The sequence below is a fragment of the Chiloscyllium plagiosum genome, unplaced genomic scaffold (genome assembly GCF_037043375.1).
Source record: "Chiloscyllium plagiosum isolate Xiang-an unplaced genomic scaffold, Cpla_swu_hap1 HiC_scaffold_34, whole genome shotgun sequence".
Taxonomy (NCBI): Eukaryota; Metazoa; Chordata; class Chondrichthyes; order Orectolobiformes; family Hemiscylliidae; genus Chiloscyllium; species Chiloscyllium plagiosum.
The window spans coordinates 16,611,276-16,633,895 of record NW_028270172.1 but is presented as its reverse complement, the minus strand read 5'-3'; the positions used below and the strand labels follow the sequence as shown (position 1 = coordinate 16,633,895).

General features: G+C 43.9%; 1 long non-coding RNA gene across 4 annotated transcripts in view; it reads left to right on the top strand.

Moving 5' to 3' along the window:
- LOC148141126 (uncharacterized) overlaps window positions 1-22,620 on the top strand; it is a 136,304-nt gene that overhangs the window by 45,784 nt on the left and 67,900 nt on the right. For 2 of the 4 annotated variants that reach the window (XR_015752822.1, XR_015752821.1), the window contains exon 2: window positions 11,508-11,669. This is a non-coding gene — a long non-coding RNA (uncharacterized LOC148141126). Of the gene's footprint in view, window positions 1-11,507; window positions 11,670-12,783; window positions 12,878-21,741; window positions 21,933-22,620 lie in introns of those variants that run through there. The other 2 variants (XR_015752824.1, XR_015752823.1) reach the window with 2 other exon arrangements.

The window sequence follows — 22,620 nt, the reverse complement described above, 5'->3', positions numbered from 1 at the left end:
CAGTTGTTTGCTGTTTTAAACACTGTTTAGATGACTCATGAACCTGACTGCTGTGCTGCCTGCTACTTATCAAACTTTCCCATTTGTTTGGAGATTGTACCTATTTAATCATTGTCCCTAAATGTTTTTTCAGTTTCCAAATAGTGAAAATACAAATGACATTATACACATATAAAAGAGGCACTGAACTGTCACTCCCACACATTCTGTTAATGACTGAGGGAATTCTACATGAGCAGACACGCAATCTTTCAAATGAGATGAAGGCTCCATTTGCTCTCTCAGGTGGACATAAAAGATCACACTATTTCAGAGAAAAGGTTGGGAATTATCCCTTTAGACCCAGCCAGGAACTATCCCTCAATCAACATCACTAAAAGGGGATCGTTTGGTCATTATCACATTGCTGTTTATGAGAACTTGCTATGCGTTAATTGTCTGCGGTGGTTTCTGCATTACAACAGTGATTACACTTTAAAAGTGCTTTGTTGGTTGTAAGGTGTATTGGATTTTCCTTAGCTCTTGAAGGGTGCTGCATGAATGCAAGTCTCCCTTGATTTTCAAAATTCCGTGTTCAGGAAATAGCAAAGTTTCACCATCCAAGGACCATAAGCTGCATGTGACGTGTTATCATGAAGGCAGGTCAAAGATGACACTGGGCCAGTAATTGCCCATATGGTAGATTTCACTTCATTACGTACAAGCTCTGAACCTAAGTCTTAGTAACAGAGCAATAAGGAAAGGAACGCAGTGCAGGTTTCAGACAGTGGAATGTGATGAAATTAGTGTGCAAGTGCATGATGGTCAGGGTCAAAGAAATGGGCAAGATGACACCAACTCAGAACAAGGCACTTAATGATCTATTCTGATTGAGCGATGTCAAATTCTCAATGTCCCCAGGAGTTGGACTTTTAATTTTCTAGCTGGCCTTAACAAAAGGACAACATTGCTTCATAGTGTCAGAGCCCTTATACTGATTATCACAAATGCATCTTTCTCCTGAAGTCCATAGAATTATAAAGCTTATTAACCCGTTCATACAATCTGAAGAAAACGTGGGAGCAAATGGAAGAAGACTGCTCTGTTAATGCACTGAAAGAACCAGGTCGCTGCAAACTCTTCACATTGAATACAATTTTGTATCAAGCTGCACAAGGAAAGGGTTCTTGTGGTAGTGTCCCTACCTGTTAGCTAGGAAGGCCTAGGTTCAAGACTCACTTGCTCCAGGTGTGTATCATAGTATCTCAACATCGATTTTTTTTAATATCAAGTTGTGTGAAATTTGGAATCACCATCATAACATTGTGAAACTTCTTGTGTTTTTACCCAAAACATTGCTGTAGCTGGTTTTAAAAAGTTTACATAGTTCAGTGATAAATAAAGCATTCATTGCCATCATATAATTACAGATGCCTTTTTTGCAGCTTCCCTCTGTTACCTCCCTGTATTCCCATCACTTTGCCATTCTAACACATTAGACAGTGTCCTTTTTGCTGTTGCAGTCGAGGTGGGTTACATATGCATGTACATTGGCCCTGAGTTTCCTCAGACAACCAACTAACATTATCGCAACTGTGGCAGGTTTGATTTACACTTCCGATAAAAATACAATGGTGCAGCAATAGGAAGTCAAAGTAGAAAGTTAGCATCGGATCTCGTTGCCTTGCCTACCAGTATAATATATGGGACACCTTGGGCAACCTGCACATTTTATAATATCTTTCAGTGTAATTTGTGAATGAGTTGTTGGCCTTTGAGTATTCTCGACCAGAACTACTCCACCTTGATGTCTGTGCCTTCAGCTGCCTGGGTCAAAGGCTGTAGAATTTCCCCTTTGAATACACCTTCCCAGCTCTTTACCACACTTTCCTCCTGTCAGGTCCTTCTTAAAATCTACCCATCTGGCCAAGCATACGATCATTTCGCCAAATATCTATTTCTGGGACTTGTTGTCATACTTTGTTAAATAAAGTTCCTGTGAAGCACCTTGATCTTATTTTGTTGTATTAAAGGCAATGCATAAATGCAACTTGTTTCAAGTTCATCATCCCAGGCAACTGGGTTGACTTTGGCACTTAAGTAAAGCTTGCAAAGTTAGCTTTCAGTTTTTAGTCTGTTTCTGTCATTTTAATGTTTGTGCTATTTGTTACAACCCACAACAGAAAAGGGCAGGTTCAAGTCCCTTGGTTTGACTTTCCGCAGCTAGGAAGAAAATTAAAGGGTACAATCACAGAACTAGTTAACCCACAGCAGGGAGAATAGAAATGGGAAGATCAGGAAAAGCAATGCATGACTGGAGGCATTGTGCAGGATGTGAAGGCGATGGAACTAAGTCTGAGGCATGAGCTATCTATTCAAAGGGGACAGCTTGAACCTCAAAAAAACTAAGACTGGTATTGTTATGGCTGGAAGAGGTGGACCGAAAGGTCTGTTTCCATGCTGTACGTCTCTATGACTCTATAACTTAACTGTGCAGATGCAGATGTAGACAAGCCTTAAGATGTTAATATTCAAGCTGTAATTAAGCTTTACTTTTCGATTTTTGGCTGGTACTCAGTATTGATGTCAGTAATGGAAGGGACGTGAATTGAACTTACTTTGAAGGAGGGGAGAATGTCTGGTCTGGTCACCAATTACCTCTGCCCAGTTCAATTTTCTCCCAGCCCTAATTTTAAAATCTGGGATAAATTGCCATAGAGATTTAAAAGATTTGACGAGAATGATGAACTGTAACGGATAACGCTAATTCACACATAGATGAGAGTTAGATAAGATTTTGCCCAATTTTTTTTTTATTTGTCAGAATTAATATTTGCTTCTTGCCTTTTGTCAGATTAGCCTGACCTTAACTAAAAGGTCAGGTTCCTGACGACTTTCCAGTTAAACAGAGCCTCCTGCTCAAATGTATAACAATTGCACATTCAGAATGAATTGTAACAGAAGGAGCATTTATTGATTGGAAGTGCTCTGTAAATGAAGGGGTGGATCAGGCTGGGCAGAAGCAGTCAGTCTAACTTGCAGACTCCTGGTGATCAATGCAGTGAAAGTGCAAATGCTAAAGCTAAATACATTGAAAAGAACTGCAGAGAAACAGAATCGCAGGAAGTGAGACATTAGGTGAAAAGCAACATTCGGAAAGATGAAGTGGAATGTTATATAGTGAAGGTCATACAACCTACAGAGAATAAGTATTCTGGCTTCACTTTTGGCCAACCCGGGTGCACACTGAAAGGTGTTTCAGCACAATGCTCCAATCACCCGCTGAGGCTGTGACTGTGGCATGTTTTGAAGGAAATGTTTTTAGTTATTTTTTTGGGGGGTGTAATTGTTGCTGGCTGGGCCCAGCATTTATTGCCCATCCCAAGTTGCCCTTGAGAAGGTGGGGGTGAGCTGCCTTCTTGAAATGCTGCAGTCCACCTGCTGTGGGTTGACCCACAATGCCCTCAGGGAGGGAATTCCAAGATTTTGACCCAGTGACAGTGAAGGAACGGCGATATATTTCCAAGTCAGGATAGTGAGTGGCTTGAAGAGGAACTTGAAGGTGGTGTTCCTACGTATCTGCTGCCCTTGTCCTTTTAGATGGAGGTGGTCGTGGGTTTGGAAGGTGATGTCTGAGGATCTTTGATGAATTTCTGCAGTGCATCTTGTAGACAATAGACACTGCTGCTACTGAGCATTGGCAGTGGAGGGAATGGATGCTTGTGGATTTGGTGCCAATCAAACTGGAGGCAAAGACTGAAGCAACAATGACAATAAGTTATTGGCAAAGAAAGCCTTGCATTTATATAGTGAGTTTTACAACCTCAGGATGTCCTGAAGAACTTTGCAGTTAATGATGTGCTTTATGAAGTTTAGTCAATTTAAGAAACACAGCAACCAATTTGGCCACAGCAAGGTTCCACAAACAGTGATATGATAACCTGATTTTGTGCTGGTCCTGAAGGATAAATATTGGCCAGGAACCCAGGGCACAGAATCTCTGTAAAGTGGGTAGGCCATTTCAGACTGAGATATGAAATTCTCTACCCCAGAGGGATGTAGGTAGCCAGACATTGAGTAGCAGGCTTGAGTAGATTTCTAGATATTAAAGGTATCAGGGGATAGTGTGGGTTAAATGGCCAGAGACGGCTCAAGGGATGGAAAATGGCCTTTCCTGTTCCTATGATTCTCCTTGTGTTTAGCAGGTTCCACCATTCCTTATGTGAAGGGGTTCCTTCTTCTGAATTTTCCTCTGGATTTCTCAGTGGCTATTCTGTATTGATTATTCACTGATTGCCACTTTGCTGTGTATGTGAAATTGCACACAAAATAATTGTTCTCCAAAAGTGCTGTATTCACTTTGAGATCTCCAGTGATAAGACAATGTTATGAAGATGTGGGTATATTGTACCTTTAAGAGAGTAAAAGCCAGCAGTGACAGCACCAAGTGTTCTCAATAAGACACAATGTAACGTGCTCCAGCTACTGGGGTAGCTGGTTGCCTGGAAATGATAAAACAGATTTGAAGTAAGCCAATCAGTTTAAATTATACCCCCAAAAAAACCAAATTCCAATCAAGTTTGAATTGAATATATTAACAATCCTAAAAGCCAATGACACAATCTGATGCTTTGGGGTGTATAAGACCAGGGAAAATTGAACAGTTGGGAGGAGAGCTGCCACCAGACCAACAGCTGAGACTGCTAGTCAGAACTCTCTGAGAGGTACCTGTCTAGAGAACGCATTTGCACAGAGAAAAACCCCAACACTGACCTGGAGAGCCAATCTACCGATGAAAATAAAGAGAAGATTTGGCCACTGGCTAGTTTTAAAATTTTCCTGAATTTTCCTCTTAATCTTAATTGGGAGTTTTATCGGACTAGAAGGGAAGGTAAAGATAGGTTAGAGAAAGGAGGTGTAAATAGTTGTTAGTTAATTATTTTCTGTTATACTTTAAGAAATAAAGTTGTTAATTTTTATTTTAAACAGTTCTTGGCCACTCAAATGTTTACAGATTACTGCACGGGATAAATCTTTTCTGTGTTGCTGGTTTTAAATTAAGCAGCGGGGGGTTTACTCCATCTCGTAACAGGCAATATAAATGCCAATCGTTGCGCTTCTAAAAGAAACTCCATCATTGAACAATGTTCCCTGCACACCCTCCAGAAACATCCTGTTGGTGCCCTGAAATACTCAGACCACTGTTTCAGAGCCCCTGCTTTATTCAGTTTCCCAAGACAACATTCATCAATGCCTGTATTGAAGAAAAGTCGACACCTCAGAATTTCATTCTTTCCTGCAGTGTGTTGTGTTAGCGAAACTCTGTTGGTTGTCAGTGCTCAGTTAGGAAAGCTGAATCAATAAGTAAACAGGATGTGGCACATTGATCTGAAAATAAACTATCCTTACCCACAGTTGCTGAAAGTCCTGAGCTAAGTACAAATGCAGCTGTAGTACAATTCTGCTGCTAAATGGGGAAGCATCTGAGGTTGTGTTGCAATGTACAGGATGAATTGCCACTAACATTCAGCTGGTAAAACTACACGTCCTGTCATATGATGTATGACCCCCCCCCCACCCCCCACTGCTGTAGAGTTCCAGTGATGCCAAGAACCCTGTTGTACCTTCACCCAAATAGATGTTCATCATGTGTGTGACTGGGACAGGCTCAACTCCAGGGGGCTTTACCACAAGACTATAAGAACATAAGATGCAGGAGCAAAAGTAGGCCATTCAGCCCATCCAGGCTGCTCTGCCATTCAATGTGATCATGGCTGCTTCAATAATCCTCAACTTCACTTTCCCGCAGCCAACATAATTTTCCTCCTCACCCGACATTGACAATTTTCACTGGGTTTTTGGACATTAATCAGGAGTCTGAACTCTTGAGTGAACATTGTGAGTTCTGAAGGGTATTTTAGGGCAGGACAGGGTGGACCAGAGACTCTGGCCATTAGAAATCATCACATTCACCCCACTGTCCAATTTGGAAGGTTGACTACCTGAGCCGAGTGACCACAGCACCTGCCTGAATTCTAGTGAGACCTGTTTCACAAACTGGACCAGATCTCTCGCTGGGACCATCAACCACCTGGCTGCCACTCTCCAATGACAGGCTTCACTCAGGGTGAAAAGTGACCCCCTGATGTTTGCCCTCCTCTGTAGGCAAAAGGGACTGAGTCAAGTGCGACAGCTCAAACTGTTGGCATGGTGGCTCAGTGGCTAGCACTGCTGCCTCACAGCACCAGGGACCCAGGTTTGATTCCAGCCTCAGGTAACTGTCTGTGTGGAGTTTGCACATTCTCCCCGTGTCTATGTGGGTTTCATCTGGGTGTTCCGGTTCCCTCCCACAATCCAAAGATGTGCAGGTTAGGTGAATAGGCCATGCTAAATTGCCCACAGTAATCAGAGATGTGTAGGGTAAGGTGCATTAGTCAGTGGTATAGATAGAGGAATGGGTTTGGGTGAGATACTCTTCGGAGTGTTGGTGTGGACTTGTTGGGCCGAAGGGCCTGTTTCCACACTGTGGGGGTTTTATGGCGATTTCAAACTGCGTCGTTTTGTGACAATAAAGACCAGGGGCAGATTTTAAGGATTCTCGCAGGTGGGCTTGCAAGTGGGATAGAATGGGAAGGGGATTTTGTCAAATTTGACTGGGAATACTACAGTTCAAGTAGTTTAGATGAGTCAGTCTTTGTCTAGTCTGTGCAGAAGGGTTTCCTGACACAGTTTATAGACAGGCCACCAAGGGCAAGGCCACTTTGGATTTGGTACTGGTAATTAATCCAGCCAGGTGTTAGATTTGGAGGTAGGTCAGCACTTTGGCGATAATGACCACAACTCGGTTATGTTTACAATAGCAATGGGCAGGGATAACCACAGGGAAAGATGTATAACTGGGGGAAAGGAAATTATGATGCAACTAGGCAAGATTTAGGATGCATAGGCTGGGGAAGGAAACTGCAGGGGATGGGCACAATTGAAATGTGGTGCTTATTCAAGGAACAGCTACTGTGGATCCTTGATAAGTACGTACATGTCAGACAGGGAGGAAGTGGTTGAGCAAGGGAGCATGGTTTACTAAAGAAGTTGAAGCTCTTGTCAAGAGGAAGAAGATGGCTTATATTAGGATGAGATGTGAGGGCTCAGTTAGGGCGCTTGAGAGTTACAAGTTCATCAGGAAAGACCTAAAGAGAGAGCTAAGAAGAGCCATGAGAAGTCGTTGGCAGGTAGGATCAAGGAAAATCCTAAGGCTTTCTATAGGAAATCAGGAATAAAAGAATGATTAGAGTAAGATCAGGACCAATCAAGAATAGTAGTGGGAAGTTGTGCGTGGATTCCAAGGAGATAGGGGAAGCGCTAAATGAATATTTTTTATCAGTGTTCATGCTGGAAAAAGCCAATGTTGTCAAGGAGAATACTGAGATACAGGCTACTACACTAGACAGGATTGAGGTTCACATGGAGGAGGTGTTAGCAATTCTGGAAAGTGTGAAAATAGATAAGTCCCCAGGGCTGGATGGGATTTATCCTAGGATTCTATGGGAAGCTAAGGAGGAGATTTCCAAGCCTTTAGCTTTGATTTTTATGTCATCATTGTCTACAGGAATAGTGCCAGAAGACTGGAGAATAGCAAATGTTGTTCCCTTGTTCAAGGAGAGGAGTAGAGACAACCCTGGTAATTATAGACCAGTGAGCCTTACTTCAGTTGTGGGTGAAGTATTGGAAAAGGTTATAAGAGATAGAATTTATAATCATCTAGAAAGGAATATGTTGATTAAGGATAGTCAACATGGTTTTGTGAAGGGTATGTCATGCCTCACAAACTTTATTGAGTTCTTTGAGAAGGTGACCAAACAGGTGGATGAAGGTAAAGCAGTTGATGTGGTGCATATGTAAGGTGTTTGATAAGGTTCCCCACTGTAGGCTATTGCACAATATATGTAGGCCTGGGATTGAGGATGATTTAGCAGTTTGGATCAGAAATTGGCTAGATGAAAGAAGATAGAGGGTGGTGGTTGATGGGAAATGTTCATCCTGGAGTTCAGTTACTAGTGATGTACGACAAGGGTCTGTTTTGGGGCCACTGCTGTTTGTAATTTTATAAATGACCTGGATTAGGGCATAGAAGGATGGGTTAGTAAACTTGCAGATGACACTAAGGTCAGTAGAGTTGTGGATAGTGCCGAAGGGTGTTGTAGGTTAGAGAGATAAGGTGCAGAGCTGGGCTGAGAGGTGGCAAATGGAGTTTAATGTGGAAAAGTGTGAGATGATTCACTTTGGAAGGAGTAACAGGATGCGGAATATTGGGCTAATAGTAAGATTCTTGGTAGTGTAGATGAACAGAGAAATCTCGGTGTCTATGTACGTAGATCCCTGAAAGTTGCCACTAAGGTTGATACGGTTGTTAAGAAGGGATATGGTGTGTTAGTTTTTATTAGTAGAGGAATTGAGTTTCGGAGCCATGAGGTCATGCTTCAGCTGTACAAAACTCCAATGCGGCCACACTTGGAGTATTGCACACAGTTCTGGTCATCGCTTATAGGAAGGATGTGGAAGATTCGGAAAGGGTTCAGAGGAGAATTACCAGGATGTTGCCTGGTATGGAGGGAAGGTGTTACGAGGAAAGGTGAGGGACTTGAGGCTGTTTTCATTAGAGAGAAGAAGGTTAAGAGGTGACTTAATTGAGACATACAGGATAATCAGAGGGTTAGATAGGGTGGGCAGTGAGAGCCTTTTTCCTCGAATGGTGATAACTAGCACAAGGGGGCATAACTTTAAGTTGAGGGGTGATGGATATAAGATAGATGTCAGAGGTAGTTTCATTATTCAGTAGTGGGTGTGGAACAGCCTGCCTGCAAGAGTAGTGGGCTCGCCAACTTTAACAGCATTTAAATGGTCATTGGATAGGCATATGGACGAGAATGAAATAATGTTGATAGGATGGGCTTCAGATTGGTTTCACAAGTCAGCGCAACATCAAGGGCCAAAGTGCCTGTACTGCGCTGTAATGTTCTATGTTCTATGGGATTGTGACCACTCCTCAGGTGACCACCCTTCCACCCTCACAGCCATTCCTGGAAGGCAGGCAAGGTCTGGAGTTGCCCACCTGACCTTGCCCCCAGTTGAAGCTCCAGTTATCGGTCACAAAAGGACAGCTTCCCAACTGGCTGTAACTTTGAGATGATGGGTGGGGGTTTAGGGATAGTGGAGGACTTGAGGGGGAGTCCAGCAGGTGATCCTTTCTGTGTCTTGTCGAAGAAGGAAAGTTGCCACCCTGAAGGACTCCCTTTCCACATCAGATGCCTCTTGCTTGCACTCTCCACCCCCATAACACCTGCCTCTCGAAGGTGTTCCCTCATCCCTATCACATCTATCAAGAACCCTATCCCCTCGCCTCCCCTCTCCTCCTCAGAATCTCCTCACCTCTCCAGCAGTCCATCTGCTCTTGGACTCCAGCATTTGGAACCTGGCAGCCTCTTGCTATTCCAGCTGTGGCCATTGCTAGCAGTGGCATTGGGGAGTGGTTGTTTAACTGCAAATGAGCTCCTGTGATGGGCAGGGATGGGATTATGCCAATTCCCCAGATGGGAGGGCGGGAAATCCATTTGCCCTGCAAGATTCAGAGTCAAACCTGGGACTTTCAGCTCAGTCAACTGTAACTTTGAAACCACGGTATGTTCAATTGTAAACCACTTGTGAAACTTTTTCCAATTTTAGTGCCAGCACTGAGTTGTTTTATTGGTGGTGCTCTGAAGTGGTGCTGCGTAATATGTGCAATGGAAAGGCTAATGCACTTGTCAATAAAATTCTTTGTCCACAAATTTAACAAAGGATTTCATTTGTTAAAGCATTGGACATATGAATTTCATACAAATGCATCAATGTTACCACAGCCCAATTTCAAAGGCATTTGTGTAAGTGTGCCAAGTCTCCCCTAGCTGGATTTTCTTTTGATGTGGTCTTAATGGAGCATTAGATGAGTCCCACTAATGGACTGGAGATGTCAATTGAGACAATTATGAGGTAGTGGATCAAATCAGCTGTAGTAATGTGCTATTTCTGGCTGGGAAGAAAGGTAACACTACTCAGTTGATTTTGTTTAAGTATCACTTGATGGAAACATAGGTAAAACAATCTGGTGGACAGTCAGAAAACTAGAAAACATTACAACAGCAGTGTGTTAAACCACATCTAACTCCCCTAACTGCAATCGCATCGATCAATTTGATTTTAAAATTATCATCCTTGGTTTAAAATCCTTCCATGGCCTCACCACTCCCTATCAATGTAATCTCATTCAGACCCACAATACTCTGGGATCTGTATGCTCATTTAATTCTGGCCTCATGAGCATCCCCATTTCAAATGGCTCCATCATTAACTGGCCATGTCCTTAGCCGCTTAGACCCTAACCTCTCAAATTCATTCCTTAATCCCATCTTTCTTCCTTTCAGACACTTCTAAAAACCTAGTCCTTTGACCATGTCTTTGACCATCTTCCCTAATGTTGCCTTACATAGCTAGGTTTATTGATTTTGCTGTAGATCACCCATGGAAATACCTTGATAAGTTTTATTGCATTAAAGGTGTTATAAACATGTGTGTCGTTATTATGCATGTGATATTTTACTTTCTGGGGAGTATTTAATTCAGAGCATGAGGAGAATGCAATGCATTATACTTCAGCTTACAGTGCAGGAATTTATCATATCACGCCACCGATGCTTCCTTCCTGTAGTCTTTCCTCTGCAATCTTATTGGGATCTGAGCAGTGTGGGCAATGGTGGGGTTTTTGGCAGAATTGGATAGGAAGTCTGGTGAGACCCGTCTTGACATCAGAAGCATCTCGCTGCATCTTTTATAATTTTCACAAGTGGTGGGGTGAGTTTCTCACAGCGAGTTGCCAATTAAGGTGGTTTATTCCTTGTGCTTGTTGATGGTTCAATGCCTCTCATTAATAGTCAGCTTCTTATCTTACCAACATGCTGAATAATCAAGAATTATCAATATGGAACTTCAGGGAGGTATCTGGTGAACTCAGCTGGCCTTTCGTGATGGGGCAGGAATCAGATGCAACAGATGTGATAGAGCTAGAGTAGGTAATTGGTGCAATGAATTTGGTAAATTATGGTGAGAGAACTCACTGGGCAAAAATTACCCTTCAATAAGATTGCAAATTGGACTTAGCTAAAAGAAGGTAAGATTCAGTCCTTAGTTTTTTATTTAATGCATATGTTTCTTACCTATGAGTTTTTATATTCTTTCATGGAGTGTGGACACCAATGACAAGACCATATTTGTTGTCTATCCCTAATTGCCCTTGGGAAGCTGGTGATGAGGTATCTTCACTGCAGACTGCGTGGTGTTGCAACACCCACAGGGCTATTAGGGAAGGAATTCCAGGACTTTAACCCAGCAACATTGAAGGAACAGCGATATATTTCTAGGTCAGGATGTTAGGTGATTTTAAGAGACATTTGCAGGTGGTAGTTTTCTCATGAATTTTTCATCCTTGTCCTTTTTAGGTGGTCGAGGCCGTGGGTTTGGAAGGTGCTGTCGAAGCAGCCTTGGTGAGTCAATGCATCTTGCAGATGGTACACACACTGCTGCTGCTGTGGTAGAGGGAGTGAATTTTTAAGGTGATGGATTGGTGTCAACCAGAGAAGCTGCACTCATCCAGGCTAGTGGTGAGTATTCCATCACCCACTCTGACTTTTGTCTTGTAGGTGGGTGGACAAGCATTGGGGAGTCAGGAGGTGAGTTACTTGCTACAGAATTTGTATTTGTATGGCAAGTCCAGACCTTTCCGGCCATGGTAACCCCAGGATGCTGTCTGTTGGGGGAGGGGTTGGGGTGTGGTGGTACAATCACTAACCTAGTAAACCAGAGACCCAGGTGATACCTAGGACCTCAGATTACAACGGGATCTTGATCAGATGGGCTATTGGGCTGAGAAGTGGCAGATGTGAGTTTAATTTAGATAAATGTGAGGTGCTGCATTTTGGGAAAGCAAATCTTAGTAGAACTTAATGGTAAGGTTCTGAGGAGTATTGCTGAATAAAGGGACCTTGGAGTGCAGGTTCATAGCTTCTTTGAAAGTGGAGTCACAAGTAGTTAGGATAGTGAAGAAAGTATGCTTCTTTTATTGGTCAGAGTATTGAGAACAGGAGTTGAGAGGTCATGTTGCAGCTGTACAAGACATTGGTTAGGCCACTGATGGAATATTGCGTGCAATGCTTGTTTCCTTCCTATCAGAAAGTTATTGTGAAATTTGAAAAGGTTCAGAAAAGATTTACAAGGATGTTGCCAGGGCTGGAGGGTTTGAGCTACAGGGAGAGGCTGACTAGGCTGTTTTTCCTGGAGTGTTGGAGGCTGAGGGATGATCATATAGAGGTTTATAAAATCATTAGAGACATGGATAGATAAATAGTCCATAATTAGAGGACATAGGTTTAGGATGAGAGGGGAAAGAAATAAAAGAGACCTGAAGGGCAATTGCTTTCATGCAGAGGGTGGTACATATATGGAATGAGCTGCCAGAGGAAGTGGTGGAGGCTGTACAATTGTAACATTTAAAAAGCATTTGGATGGGTATATGAGTAGGAAGGGTTTGGAGGGATATGGGCCGGGTGCTGGTAGGTGGGACTAGATTGGGTTGGGATATCTGGTCTGCATGGACAAGTTAGACCGAAGGGTCTGTTTCCATGCTGTACATCTCTATGACTCTATGATACTGTGGAGGCATTGGTTCGAATCCCACTGTCCCCAGTGGAATTAAATTTCCGATATTAAACCCATTAGGTTCACTAATGCCCTTTATGAAATGAGAATAAAATCTGCCATCCTTACCTAGTCTTGAAAAATGTGGTGCTGGAAAAACACAGCAGGCCAGGCAGCATCCGACGAGCAGGAGAATCAACGTTTCGGCCATAAGCCCTTCTTCAGGAATGACTTTGTAGAGGGAGGAGGAGAGCTTCTTCAAGGTAGGCATCCTTACAAGAGGATTCGCAGTAGGTTAAGATCAACTAGGAGAAAGTGAGGACTGCAGATGCTGGAGACCAGAGTTGAAAAATGTGGTGCTGGAAATGAAGAAGGGCTTATACCCGAAATGTCGATTCTCCTGCTCCTCGGATGCTGCCTGGCCTGCTGTGTTTTTCCAGCAACACATTTTTCAACTCTGGTCTCCGCAGTTCTCACTTTCTCCATCCTTACCTATTCTGCCTGCATATGCCTCCACAGCAATGTGGTTGACTCTTAACTGACCCCTTAAATGCCTGAGCAAGCCATTTACTTCATGGGCAATTAGGGTCGAGAAACAAAGGCTGGTCTTGTCAGTGATGCTCATCGCTCATGGAAGAATGAAGCAAGATGTTCTGTCAATGGAAGGGGTGCGATGAAAGTTTACCATACTGATTCTGGGAATAGCAGGATTGAAGTATGAAGACGGACTACATTGGTTATTTACAGAAGTTTAGAAGAACAAGGAAGGCAGGGAATCTCATAGAAACCTATAAAATTCGAACAGGCAAAACAGGATCAACACAACGACTGGGAGTCCAGAACCAAGGTCACAGGCGAAAATCAAAATTAGAATTAGGTTTATTGTCACTCAATTACAGGAATACGGCGAAAAGTTCATAATGTTGCCCCACATGGCACTATCTTAAGTATAAAGTACCCTGGTACAAATCTTAGATAGAAACTAAAGAGAAAAAGAGAAAAAAAATACATTACCTTAAATAGTGTAAGTTAGAAATATAAGAACTGAAGTTAAAGAGATAAACATGACAGTCTTTCTTTAAAGGGCCGCAGTAGATCAATGCAGGGGGCTTTCACAAGTGGTCTCACTGGGCTCTCAAGGTGCTGACCGCCCGCAACAGTCCCCAGTCCATCAAGCATACTCGCTCCGGGCATGTTAGCCATCCCCACTCCACTCCACTCAAGCCTCTAGCCCCCATTCTGTCCCCACTCCACTCCACTCAGGCCTCTAGCCCCCTGACCATCCCCACTCCACTCAGGCCTCTAGCCCCCGGTCATCCCCACTCCACTCAGGCCTCTAGCCCCCTGGCCATCCCCACTCTGCTCAGGCCTCTAGCCCCCCGGTCATCCCCACTCCACTCAGGCCTCTAGCCCCCTGGCCATCCCCACTCCACTCAGGCCTTGAGCCCCCTGGCCATCCCCACTCCGCTCAGGCCTCTAGCCCCCGGTCATCCCCACTCCACTCAGGCCTCTAGCCCCCCGGTCATCCCCACTCTGCTCAGGCCTCTAGCCTTCTGGCTATCCCCACTCTGGCCTCTAGCCCCCTGGCCATCCCCACTCCACTCAGGCCTTGAGCCCCCTGGCCATCCCCACTCCGCTCAGGCCTCTAGCCCCCTGGCCATCCCCACTCCACTCAGGCCTCTAGCCCCCTGGCCATCCCCACTCCACTCAGGCCTTGAGCCCCCTGGCCATCCCCACTCCGCTCAGGCCTCTAGCCCCCTGGCCATCCCCACTCCACTCAGGCCTCTAGCCCCCGTTCTGTCCCCACTCCGCTCAGGCCTTGAGCCCCCTGGCCATCCCCACTCCGCTCAGGCCTCTAGCCCCCTGGCCATCCCCACTCCACTCAGGCCTCTAGCCCCCGTTCTGTCCCCACTCCGCTCAGGCCTCTAGCCCACTCTGATGAGGTCACCGCCACTCCAAGGTAAGTTTTCTTTATTAGATTAGATTAGATTACTTACAGTGTGGAAACAGGCCCTTCGGCCCAACAAGTCCACACCAACCCGCCGAAGCGCAATCCACCCAGACCCATTTCCCTACACCTAACACTATGGGCAATTTAACATGGCCAATTCACCTAACCTGCTCACCTAACTGTGGGAGGAAACCAGAGCACCCGGAGAAAACCCACGCAGACACGGGGAGAATGTGCAAACTCCACACAGTCAGGCACCTGAGGCGGGAATTGAACCCAGGTCTCTGGCGCTGTGAGGCAGCAGTGCTAACCACTGAGCCACCGTGCCACCCAACACTTCTTAAAAGAAGTTTGTAAAAGAGAGAAATGTAGGATAGGCAATTTTGAACTGATACGAAATGTCTTCACCCAGAGACTGGTGAGCCTGTTGAATTCTCTGCCTCAGAAAGTAATTGAGGCGTGAATATTGAATTTTTTTGAAAAGGAGTTAGATCCAGTTCTTAGGGCTAAAGGTGAAGGTTTAAAATCTGGATTTAGGCTGTTGTCAGGAACAACCGTTTAATGCATGCTTTTACTAACTACAAAATGGCTTCTTAATGCAAGTAACATAAAATAACATAACAAAATGGCTTCTAGGAGCAATGGCATCTAACTCTGCTGGACACTGCATTCCTGAACTAATTGATAGAGATTAGCAAACAATGCCCTGTCCATAGTATTAATTAAGTAAGCAAGATGGGACATTATTAAAGTATTCAAATTGACCTTGGAAACCAGATGATAAGACATAAAGATGCGAAAACAAGTTAGTTCCCAGGAAACATCATTGGCTTAATTTTATGTCTATTTGTCATATCATTTCATTTTATTGGATTAATTTTGCAATTAAGGCTCTTCTGTTTGTTAAGAAACCTATAAACGTTATCTGTGTTTTAAGATTGTGCGCAGTTTTTCTGGAGTACACAGAGATGCTTAACCCCTGTGTTGCTGGATAACCTATGCCCACTTTGTAATAAATTGTTAAAACTTGCTAAAAGAGACCAAGCTGCTAGTGTTTATTTGACCGATCATGGAATCGAGAGGCCCCTCTCGGGGGACCAGATCTTCAAAGGGATGAAAGGGTACGGGGAGAAAGCAGGAATAGGGGACTGAGCTGGATGATTAACAAGGAGCATATTGATTGGTGGAGCAGGCTCGAAGGACTGAATGGCCTACTCCTGTGCCTATTGTCTATGTTTCTATGTAAATTGAATGAATAAAGGTAGTGCTGTTGAATGTCAAGGACAGGTGTTTAGCCTTCCTCTTGTTAGAGTTGGTCACCACCAGCCACTGTGTGGCACACACGTATCACTTGTTACCGATTTGTCAAAGCTTGAGTGTGTCCAGGTCTTGCCGCAAGTTGCCATCGACCGCTTTAATATCTGAGAAGTTATGAATAGAACTAAACATTGCTCAGTCATCAGTGCTCATCCCACTGATCACATGATGGAGGATAGATCAATGGTGAAGTAGCTGAATATAGTAGGGCTTAGAACACTACACGGAGTAACTCTGGAAGAGATGTCCTGGGACTGAGGTGACTGGACTCCAAAGTAACTTCCTTTATATTGGCCGTGACTCTGAGCAGTGATAAGTGACCCCACTCCCACCCATCATTCTGACTGACTTCAGTCTTGCCAGTTCTCCTTGATGACAAACTCTGTTAAAATGCTGCCTTGATGTCCAGGACATTCAGTCTCACCTCATCTCTTGAATCCAGCTCTTTCTTTCCCATGTTTGGACCAAAGCTGTAATGAGGAGCTAGGTGATCCTGGCACACAGGAACTGAGTAAGTCATTGGTGAGCAGGCATCATTATATAACATTGATGAACACCTCTAGTATTTTGCTGCTGTTTCTGAACATGTTGATGGGGCAGTGAGTGGATGGATTGGAATTGTTCTTCCTGTTGTAGACAGGACATACCTGGCCAATTTTCCACTCTTTCTGTTTATGTTTCTGGTTTGAAGTAACTCCAGGATTTTCATTTTCTTTCTGATGGAGCTGTTGAGTTGATTGGCAATAACCCAAGTGATTTCAGTTGTTCTGTTGGTTAAAATGGCAACAGCAATTTTGAATTGCTGCAGAATCATTCCAGTCATCAGGAGTTACTCAGCTGGCAACAATGAAAGCATTATCTAGTTAACTAGCAACCTATGCCAATAAAAGGAACTAGAATCCCAGAATCAGTTGACAATTTACCTTGATATTGGAGTTCCCAAAATCCTAACCACAGTGAGAAAGATGTTCTTGAGTCTCTGTACGTCAGTAATATTGTGAACATGAGGAAGATTTTACCTGATCATTAATTCTAGCGAAACCGTCAGCACATTCTTTTGGCCTTTGCCAACATGAAGTAACCAAGGAAAATTGTTCCCTCAAGTGGGAGTGGAAATGTTGTTAACCAATCAAATGGCCGACATACTGCAAGGGCTACGGGGGCACATCCTGGTGGAGATATGCAAAGCCCCGGTGAAGCACCAATTATTTGAGCAATGTGGAATTCCTCCGATATTGCCCCACTCATTCATCCCAAAGTCACGTTGAGTTGGGTGAAACAACAGACTGCATTGCAAGTGAGGCTGATGTCATTAGCCACTTGAGCCCTGATTGAAATGGGCACGCAGGTCAAGACATGCTACTTTGCTGAGCATGCCTTTGTTATCCTGGCATACAGGTTTCAACGCCTCAGCTGGTTCTGAGAAAAAGATTTGCAAAGCTGCTAAGATCATTAGTGATGTTGTTGTGGTGCACCTATACATAGCACAACATCGCAATAAAGGGGCGTATTCACCCAGAGATTATGAAGGAACCACATTACCCATATAGGAGATGAGAAGTTGCCTGTGGGGGAAGGTGTTGTGGCCTTATATTTGTCAAGAGAAATTTTCATTTACGTCTGAGACACAATTCAGTTGAGGAAATTCATCTCAATGACAAGAGTTCTATCTCCCAAACTATCCATTTGTTTCTTTGCTGTGTATCATACCTCAGCCCATTTGTTTGATCAATAGGAAAGCTCAGGTTATTTCTATTGCCAGAATGGAAGAGTGACAGATGATGTGCTTGCATTCATTTCAAAGGACATGATAGATAAATGATCATAACAAGAACTCAGCAGTAAATTTGTTTTCCAAATTGCGAGGTGACTAATGTGTGTATTCCAGCGCTATGTCAATCTTGAAATGTTTACATTAGAGCGTCTACACTTGCCTTGCTGGTAACGTGTTGAGGCAGGACTGTTGTTAAAAACACGTGGAAGTCTCCTATTCCTCAAGTAAAGTAATGGGAATCACAGGAAAAGCAAAACGGATCTCGATTTAATACTGAATCACAGCAACATCCTCAATGCAGGCCTGGTTTGGTAGTGCACAAGAATATTAGCACAGATTAAACTTTCAAATCTACAATTTCTTAATCCAGAGATGAGCTCTGATGTGAATGTTGCAATAAAACAGGCAGGAGACTGGGACTAGCTCAGTTGTTGCTACAGAGAGCTATGGGGCTAAATTGACTCATCCTGAGCTTTTACAATTATGCAATTCTATGGCAGTATATCATACAATTATAGAATCCCTACCATGTGGAAGCAGGCCATTCAGCCCATTGAGTCCACACCAACCTTCCAAAGACCATCCCACCCAGACACACCCCCTCCCCCAACCCTATCCCTGTAACCCTGCCTTTTCCATGGTGAATCCACCTACCCTGCACATGCCTGGACTCTATGGGCGATTTAGCATGGCCAGTCCGCATACATTGTACATCTTTGTACAGCGGGAGGAAACCGGAGCACCCAGAGGAAACCCACGCAGACACGGGAAGAATGTGCAAACTACACACAGAATCCCAAGGCTGGAATTGAGCCCAGGTGCCTGGTGCTGTGAGGCAGCAGTGCTAACCTCTCCTGCAGCTTCCACGTTAATCTGATGTGTATCTGTCAAACATTTATTTCAGAATCTGTAAACAATTTGAAAATTAAACGTAAAGTATTCCAGTGGTTTACGTTTCCTGGTTTTCTGTCTGTGAAAATACTTCAGCATGTTTGGCTGATGACCCTGCTTAATGGCATCAATGTTGCTGGAAGCCGGGAGATCCCTTTGACTTGATGCCAAAAATGAACCAAGTTCAGGAAAGGGGAAATCCACATCACTGAGATCACTGAGTCTCTCTGGACAGCTTTCTTCAAGGTCTGGGGCCAGGTTGTGGCTGGATAATGAGCTAAGAAGAGTAACAGGGTAACAGCTTGTTAGATTTCATAAAGATAACCATGGAAAAGGCAGGGTTACAGGGATATAGTTGGGGGAGGGGGTGTGTCTGGGTGGGATGGTCTTTGGAAGGTTGGTGTGGACTCAATGGGCTGAATGGCCTGCTTCCACATGGTAGGGATTCTATAATTGTATGATATACTGCCATAGAATTGCATAATTGTAAAAGCTCAGGATGAGTCAATTTAGCCCCATAGCTCTCTGTAGCAACAACTGAGCTAGTCCCAGTCTCCTGCCTGTTTTATTGCAACATTCACATCAGATCTCATCTCTGGATTAAGAAATTGTAGATTTGAACAGCTTGTTAGATTTCATAAAGATAACAAGGGATAGAATTATAAAGTCATACAGTTTGGAAGAAGGACTTTAGCCCATTGACTTTTCACTGACAAAACCTACTCTAAATCTATACTTGTCCCACTTTCCAGTATTTATCCTTGGCATTTTAAGTGCTCATCCAAGTACTTTTTAAAAGTTGTGAGAGTTTCCTCCTCAGCTACCATGCCAGGCAGGGTATTCCAGACTCCCACCATCCTCTAATTCTCTCAAGTCCCCTCTAAACCTTTCATTTTAAAATTATGCTTCCTTGTTATTGACCCTTCAAACAGGGAGAATAGCCGCTTTCTAGCCACTGTGTCCATGCCCTTCATAATCTTAAACACCTCTATCAGGACTCCCTCAGCCTTCGCTGCCGTCAACTGAGCTTATCCAACCTCTCTTCATATCTGACCTGTTCCATCCCAGACAACATCTTGGTGAATCCCCTCTGCACCCCCCCTCCAGTGCAATTGTGTCCTTCCTGTGGTGTGGCGACCTGAACCGCACACACTACTCCAGCTTTTGGCCTAACTAAAGTTTTGTACAGCAAAAACTGCTTCCAAACTGTCAACCAATTTCCATCCAAAAGAGACCTTAGCAGTGTAACAAAGTCTTACACTGAAGGCATACATTTTGAATGTAATGTTATAAGGTGAGAGATGGAAGGGAATTATAATGATAATAAGAAACATTTTGAAATTGATATCCTGAGGACTGTAACCAATATGTAAATTTGTTCTTTCGTTTTGGTAATTGATAAAAGTCTGCCATATATTAAATTGACAAATCCCTGGTTCTGCCTTCGCATAGAGATGGCACTTTCTTCTACTTGTGAAGATCAGAAAATAAAAACAGAGACCATAAGACCATAAGATATAGGAGGAGAATTAAGTATTTCAGTCCATTGAGTCTGCTCTGCCATTCGATCATGACTGATATGTTTCTCAACTCCACTCTCCTACTTTCTCCCTGAAATCCTTGTTCCCATTATGAATCAAGAACCTATCTATTTCTGTCTTAAATACACTCAATGACTTGGCCTCCACAGCCCTCTGTGGCAATGTTTAACACCCTCTGGTTGAGAAAGAGGGTTGGATTTCCCCATGGGCATCAGGACCCCAATGTCATGACCAGACAGGAGCCTCTGCTTAGCAGACTGGCTGCAAGAGGAGGTGGGAAGGAGGGGCATTTTCCAGGAGGTGGCCTCCTCTTCCTCCTCAAATGCCCCTGAGCCTGTTACCCTGCTAAGGTCTGTGGGCAGGATCCTCATTCTGCCAAACAACGGGCAGCACCTGAGTCTCGGCAACTCGACTTGGAGAGGAAGAGGGAACTGCTGCTATGGCAGTGAGGAGAATGCTCGGGCACTCGAAGGGGGAGGCCCCCTCGGAGAAATTGAGATTGCAAGCTATTTCCGAAGGTGCCGAGTAAGCAGGAACTGTGATGGGAGGGAACCTCTCCCGCCACCCTCGGGGATCCCTCTGGCAGCAGCATCAGAGACACAGCAGGTGTGCTCTTTCCAGCTGCTGGCCTTTCCTAATGAATGGCTATCCCCATTGGACTAGCAGCAGGGAGTGGCTGAACTACTGGCAGCAAGCCATCTTCTACCCTAACTGACCAGGCCTGAGATGTGCAGACTGACTGCTCAATGCCTGGAAATGCTCCTTTGGTGGGCAGCTGACTGAACATGAATGCTCACTTTCCAAGTCCGACCCTTTCCCCCCAAAAACACCTCTCTCCCAGATAATTCTGACCAAGTCCTTAGATCCAGGCACTAGGATTTTATTTTCCTGGCTCTCTGCACCCAATCTCTTCATTTGAGTGTGGCCTTGGCTGGCCCTCCAACAGAAACATGGCCTCTCTCCTCCTGTCTCTATCTCTGTGAACCAAGGCCCCCCTCCCTCCCTTTCTCTCTCTCCTAGTCCAGCACCCTAGTAGGCTGGGATTATCCAGTTTTAGTCACCATAATGTAGGGGGATTGTAGTTGCACCTGAGAGGGTGCAGAGGCAATTTATCAGGATGCTGTTAGAGCTAGAGGGCCTGAGCAATGAGGAAAGATTGGGTAGGCTCAGGTTGTTATCCTTGGAGCAGCAAAGGTCGACAGGCGGTGTTTGATTGAGGGTCCTAAAATGGTAACATCACCAGAGGAAGGCACTTTTCCTTTAGTAGATGGGCCAATAAACCGGAGACATAGATTTAAGGTGAGAGATAGAGGTCTAAGAGGAGAGTTGAGGAGAAGCTTCTATTTTTTACCCAGAGAGTGGTGGGAGTCTGGAACTGACTGCCTGACAGTGGCTGAGTCAGAAACCCATGTAACATTTAAGCAATATTTAGATATTCACTTACATTGTCATAGTTTCCGGAGCTGGGGTCAAGAGCTGGAAAGTAGGTTGAGGGAAGAGAGATCTTTGTTGACCAGAAGAGGATGATGGGCTAAATAACTACCTTTTGTTCTCTAAACATCCAGGTCAAGCTTTAAGAGAAACTGCAAATTCCAGCTTCACTCAGCAGAAGATGTGGAAGGAAGTAGTTTCAAGTTATTTTGTTTAGGTTAATAAGATAATCTGTTGATGTAGGGGTAATGTAGCATGTTAATCGGTTTTGCCTTCTAATATAAAGACAGTTGTACAAATTGAACTCAGTCCAATAAAAACTATTAGCTCATGTGTTCACTTGCTGTGAAATTAAGCAGCTTAATGATTTGTATCTTTTTGTGTTCTAAATTATGTATTTCTCATGATACTTCTGAAAAGATGCACAAACACACTTGCAAAAGACACAAATATCTCATTCAGATAACAGGGATGTACCATTGTTGCACCCACAATTCTGTTGTTGCATAGATATTAAGTTATATAGGCACATTGTCAGACCATTTACTGGATTGACTGTCATTACTGTAACTGAATATAAATCTGAGGCGAGACCTTAAATTTGTAATAAAAGTGAGAAAGTGTTGGAGATACTCAGCAGGTCAGGCAGTATCTGTGGAGGGTGAAGCTGATTTAATTTGTCAGGTCCAGTATGACACTTCTTTGAAATTGAAAAGAGCTGGAAAACAATGGTCTTTTTTTGTTGATGCAACAGTGGAACAAATAGTAAGGATTCCCAGAGCATAAGGCAAAGGCAGTGATAGTGGAGCGATAGAGATATAAAATAGGTGCAAATGTTAGCTTGGAGAAGGAGAAAATGGGGCTGCTATGCTGAGAGCAAAGACAACAAGACATGGCTGACGGGGTGTGGGGGGGAGGTGGGAGATGTGAAAAGAAATGTAGGACGGAGATCATGCTCTGAAGCTGTGGAACTCAATATTGAATCCTAGAGGCTATGAAGTGTCTAAGTGGAC